Source organism: Coffea eugenioides, chromosome 4 (genome assembly GCF_003713205.1).
Source record: "Coffea eugenioides isolate CCC68of chromosome 4, Ceug_1.0, whole genome shotgun sequence".
In the NCBI taxonomy this organism is placed as follows: Eukaryota; Viridiplantae; Streptophyta; class Magnoliopsida; order Gentianales; family Rubiaceae; genus Coffea; species Coffea eugenioides.
In genome coordinates, this window is record NC_040038.1 from 10425943 (window position 1) to 10432655 (window position 6713).

Genomic DNA, 6713 nt, shown 5'->3' on the forward strand with positions numbered 1-6713 from the left:
CCTGTGATAAACCTAATACACAGAAAAACCCCCCATGGTTTCAAAATATACAACACGACCCCTCATGCTTTGAATTAAATTGTAAAGGTGACGGAATCCGTTAAACTTAACGGAAATGGTCAAAATGACCAAAATACCCTGATATAATTCAACAAAAAAATAGCTCAAAAAATCATTTATTTTATTTTCTAAGTAGAGAGAATTGAGAGTTAAGGGGTAGAATAGGTATATTTGATAAAAATTAGGTATAAAAATTTTTTTTTAGGTTCCAATATGTCATTTCCGTTAAATTTAACGGATTCCGTCACCTTTACAATTTAGTTCAAAGCATGAGGGGTCGTGTTGTATATTTTGAAACCATGGGGGGCTTTTCTGTGTATTAGGTTTATCACAGGGGGCTTTTTTGTTTTTAACCCTTACTAAAATAATGTAACCTACCAAAAATACCAACATGGAGCAACCAAAAGTAACACTAGAAACCACATCCCATGTCTCTAGGCAAATCTGATTGTAGTTTTTATATCTCAAAATTCTTTTTTACTCAATTGGGCATAATACCGTAACCTTCTTTAATCCACGTTCCCTTTTTAGCTATCATTTTTATTTTTTTGTATGTACTCAGTATCACCTGCATCTTTTGCACCTTCATTTATTTTGACAACAAATATAATCCGACAACTTGTCATTTTGTAATTTCGATTCAATAATACTTATAAAAAAAAAAAGAATACAAAAAAAAGAGTATGTCTATTTGCAAAAAAATAGTGGTTTATGAGACGTAGGAGAAAGAAGATAAGAGAAAGAGTTGGAGAGATAGAACAAGAGTTTAGTTTGTGTGGCAGCAGTTGCTTTAAAATAAAAAATTAGTTGTAATTGTAGAGTTTTTTTGTTTGTAAAAATTATTTATAAGTGAATGATATTATAATCATTTTACTATAGGGAGGTTAGTGAAATTGTCAAATTATCCCCGGGTACAAATGTCTAACTATAGTGGAGTTTCCAATAGAAAAAGTCAACGGCAGTTGGTTGATTCATCAGCTCCAAGAGTCGATTGTTTGACATTCATATGAAACAGTCAACCAGTCTTAAATTCCCCTAAATCTTGTCTTTTTTATTTAAAGTGGTAAGATCCTAATGCTTTTTTGACTTTGGTTGAGTAATGGCCTGCAACTTTTGGTTTACGAAGGCTGGCTGAAAGAGCAGCGGCGTAAGTCGGCAAGTTTGGAGACTGGACAGAGATTATGAAATTCTTTTACGTCCATTTTTTGGATTTGACCTTAAGTACGTTACTTAGTCAAAATTGGCTTCTAATTTGGCTGTTATTGCAAATTAAAACTGAATGAAGGCAGAAAAGATGTGTGCAAGAATTTCAAGAAAGGATGATCTTCAAAAGCAGCATTTTTTCTTTTTTCTTTTTTGAAAATGAAGACGAAATGTAGCATTTGGTTGAGAGTTAGGTATATGAAGAAAAGCAAAGAGATAAGGCATAACGAAGTCGGCATCAGCATAATACTGTGCCCTTAAAATATATAGAAATAGAAAAAGAAGAGAAATCAACTTGAAAAAGCGATTCGTGAAATAATTGAAATAAAAGACTTGCAAAAATGATCGAAGAACCGAAAGGGGTTCAACTATTGGATTTTGCACTTAGTCAAATACTTCTTTTTAGATTTTAAAAAATCTCCAAACACATTTTCTCCTCATCTTTTCATTACGCATATATCAATTATATACTACATATTATAATAATATTTTTTCAAAGTCTCCCCAAAAAAAAACACAATTTTGACTGAGCTAAAACCTCAAGAAAAGCTTATATTTTGGTATGTTTTAATCTGCAAAAAAAAAAAATTTTGATTGCATTATAACTCATTTTTTAAATCATCTTTCTATTTTACATATATCGCACTATAAAAAGTGTTATGATATTATTTTTAAAAAATTATTCTATATAATCTCCCATCCAAACACACGTTTTTAATAAGAAAAGGAACGTACACATGCAAGACCAAATTTCTAATTCCTCTATTAATATTTATCTTATGACCCGAAGAAAAGAGCTCGAGCTCGAACTCTTAACTCAATGGATTTAATTCCTAATCTTCCTCTTAGCTTACTAGTCTTTACAGAGGACAAAAACATCTGCCTTTTTTTTTTTTTTTTTTTAAGTGAATGAGAAAACGTCACTCTAACACTCTATTTACCTCTTCCATTGATAGACAAAACAAAGTGTTCACTGTTCAATTTGGCCTCTGAAGAAATGCAGACTCGTTGACACAAGTGACAAGACAAGATTAGAGACAGCCACTAAAAGAATTTCTGCACATTTTCTTTCTCTTTTCTATTTTTCTTGATTTCAAGCAGAATTTTTAACAGTAACCTCCTTAAGAGCACGTGATTCATCAGCTCTTATAAGTAGCCTGCATGAAAGTTGTAGAAGGGACAGATGTCATGTCACGCCAGGAGATGGCTTTCGTTACTTGAGACTGCAGCCAAAGAAGAAAAATAATAGCCACAAAATATTACCGACACAGCAGGTTTGCATTATCCTTTCTGAAAACCATTCAATAAAAGTGAAAAATTTTTTTAAAAGAAATTCTCTTTGCAACATTTGATGTAATTATATGAGATATATTTTAACAAGTCATTTCAAATTCAAATTCGTATAAAAATAAAAATACCTCCAAAAGTTAATTTAAAAAATTTTAAATTAAGAACCCGTTTAGATTGTTATTTTCTGAAATTTTTATAAAAAAAAATGTAACACAGTGATTTGATGTACGTGAAATAAAAAAATTGAAAATGTATTTATGTAAAATATAAAAATTTCTTGGAGAAAAAAATATCAATACATAACTTTATTTGTTCAGATATTGTCGCAATAAAAATTAAAAAGCAACCGAAATAATTGAATAATGCCTAAAAAATTATAAACTAAATGATTTAGTTTGACGGAAAAGTAAGCAAATTAAGGTTTAAAAAAAGACGTCGGTAAAAGCAGAGGGGAAATGATAACTGGGCCACCACTTTTGGACGGCGCTCGATGCAATATGGACTGCAATTGGCTGCGGGAACGGACACGTAAGAAGCTAAGGCCCATATTCTCGCCCTATCTTAAGCCTGTAAGGCTGCGCCACAAAACGGCGCCGCAGTTTTCAAAGCTGGATCTTGAGAGAAAATATTGGATATGGAAGACGTCTGCTCTGTTTTGTCTTGTCACATCTTGATTTCTTCTGAAAAGAAATCATTGTTTCGATTTTTTCAGTTGTTTTTCCCTGTTGCTTTTAAGGTTGAATTTGACTTTTTATGCTGATGTTAAAGGACAAGCCCTAAGATGCATTATGATGATAATTTCTACTTTTTAAAGTAAGGAGTGTGTTTAGATAGTAAATTATTTGGAATAATTTCTACTGTAATTTTTTTTTGTATGATGTATATGTTACAAAAAGGAGTGTGTTAGATAGTAAATTGTGGCCATATGTGTTAGACTAATTAAATCTAGGTTAAAAGAAATAACTATTTTCACTTTGAATTTTTTATAAACACCCGATTAAAAGAAGTAAAATCCTAAGAATATACACACTCACGATTAATTAGCAGTGGTAAGACAAGGATTGGATGGCTCAAAATGCCAATGTAAGCTTTGGGACTTGTTATCTTTGAATTAACCAATTTGGAGTTTTCTACATTCGTGGGCTAGTCTTTTCTAGTGTATTCTAGGATTTTAGCAGTTTGTTTATAAGTTCAATCCTATTAAAACACGATACATTGAATATACTATTTATTTATCTAATTTGTCAGACATGTGAAAAGAAAAAAAAATACTATGTTTGGATAGGACATTATTTGGGATAATTTTTGAAAAAAATACTGTAGCACTTTTTTTATGTGATGTATGTGAAAGAAAAAGGTGATTGAGAAATATGTTTATGATGCAAGCAGATAAATTTATGTAAATAATTTGTTATTCAAACACACTAATTATATTATTAAGTTGATTAAAGAAAGCATAGAACAAGATTTAGAATAGGAACAACAAATACAATGACATACTATAAAATAGTATAAGTAAATATTTTATGCATTAAAAAATTTAACAAAATTCTCCGATTCACACGTACTAATTTTTCAAATGCCCTAAAAATTAGCAACTATAGATGTAGCAGCTAAATTATGCTCATGAAATAAAAAGAAGTATAATCCTCACAAAATTGAGACCGTATTTTTTAGACGACTTTTGCATTAACCCTATATTAATAGATCCTTCAAAAAAAAAACTCCAAATTAATAGAAGAAGTAATTATTTTCTTTTTAATTTTTTATGATCGCTCGTTAGCACAGCACGACTGAATTACATTTAATTTACTGCCCTGATTACCTACACACTCGCATTTATTATCCTTTTGTTTAGTCTTATCATCATTTGATGATATTTTTTTTCGACGCTCGATAATAGTCTATTATACATTTATTTCTACTCCTACTTTAAGTTCTAACCCATTCTAGGGGATTCAACTGGGCATATGGAGGGGATCGACGAGGACTGAACCACCATCGGATCAGAGGAGTGCACTACACAGGCGTCTGAATTTGAGGAGCCACACCTGTGATAATTAGTGGGAGCCTTCCACCCCACCAAGCCTTAAAGGCTTGATGATGGCCACGGGCCACCAGTCCAAAGATTAGTGGTTATCATCGTATCGTCTGATGATACGGCCGGTCGAATTTTTAGTAACGTGACTGCCGGCTGCGCCGCGCCGAAAATGGCATATGTCCAAATAATTTCCGTTAGTAAGTTTCAAACTTCCATGATATTGTAGTACCCTACCCAGTCCACTACTGCACTGGGAAATGGGGCATAGAAAACGTGCTGAAAAGCCGAACAAATTATTAGTACTAAGAGAAGATGATTACGACACAAATACACACAGGATTCTTTTTTGTTCACTCTTAGAATGGAAAAGAACAATTTGCATTCTATGCCAAGAGGAGCTGTGGTTTGAAAATTACTTCTCCTACTGTACAATTTAGTCACATTTGAGTTTCTAAATACTAGCTATCTTTCATTTTTTCTATATAGTAGGCTCCTGATTTAGCTGTTCTAATTTTTTTTTTGCTGATACCAATTGATTGATTATAATCGTGTTTCCATTGATGATCTACTATTAGTTATATATGCCATTCTCTCTTTTTTTTTTTCTTCTTAAAAATCAACTCATAACTTTCATATTTTAATTAAATTTAATCATATTCTGACATGCTGCGATTAGTTTAATCATTTATTACCCTCGTTCTTTCTTCTAATAATAATTTATTACAACCCTTTCTTGACTTTCTTATTCATGATAAATTTCTATCAATCTAATAATAGCCTGTCTTACACATATTTGAATAAATTACGACATTATTTCTTACTTCATTTTTTTTCCTTAATTAATTCATGGCTTTCCTATTTTAATGATCTTCAAAACAAAATTACATGATTTTGCTATATAATGATAATGGGAAAGCAGTGCATGTTCACCTGTAGTTAAATGTATGTGGACAAGGAGCTTCAAAAAGAAGAACAAAACAAAGTTCTCCAATAGTAGAATATTCTCATATGCTATGTACAAAATCAAACTTTTCACATCAGAAAATTGAGCCTAGATTAATTTGCTTCAAGAATGTAGGAATATTGAGGCTCATATATATGATCTATGCTTTAATCCCCATTGTATTTTCTCTTTTCTCTGGGCTAGGGTCGTTCCTCTTCTGCTAAAGATAATGTCCAGTTTGACATAACCTACCTACATGTTTGACAAAAGAAATTCAATGGACTCATTTATGCACAGTTGTTGGTGGCTTATGTTGAGCCACATCATTCATCTTAGTCATCTATATTTAGTTGGCACTATTCAATTGACGCAGTCTATTACTCATGTGCCAATGCCACCCTTAAAAGATGGGGTTGCCGACTTCAAACCTATTAATTTATATAATCAATCTTTTACACACTTACAATGTATAAATTAATAGGATTAATTGAATATATGTTATATATGCAAATTTTAAATTTGAAATTGAAAATTTTACTTACAATTAATGTACATCCAAACCCATTAGTGTGTCAAGAATATATTATTGGAGTATTGAAAATTATTCCCTAAATATTTTCATGATTAAAGCTCAAAATTGTGATATCTTTCTTTTTTTTTTTTACGGTAACGATAACAAATCTATAACCTAATCTATCTCAATTTAGAGGGAGGGGAGTCTAAAGAGGTTGTGTATAAATGGCTAATATGTATAAGTACCTGAGTACATCAAACGAGTGCTCTAACATCTCCTTTGAATTTTTTGCATTACAAGTGGAGTTCGAATCCCCGACCTACAGCCAAAAAGAGATTTTAGTCATTTTTTGTGGCCATTGAACCAAAGCTTAGTGGTTCAAAATTGTGATATCTCAGTTGTCTTGGAATACAGTTTTTGACGTGGAGCTTGAGAATCATGTGCTTAAAAAGATTCGAATGTTAGTGCATACATGCAACTGTCCCATCTCTCTTCCCACTTCTATTCAGCATTCACCCTCCCTCTCAGACCCTGTCCATGTGTTGTATATATAGGCACCATTCTTCACTCATTTTCCTCAACTTCTAAATTGCAAAATCTGCTTTCCTCCACTTTCCAGAGTCCTAACCCCACAACCCTCTTAGCAGTTGGCAAAAACCATA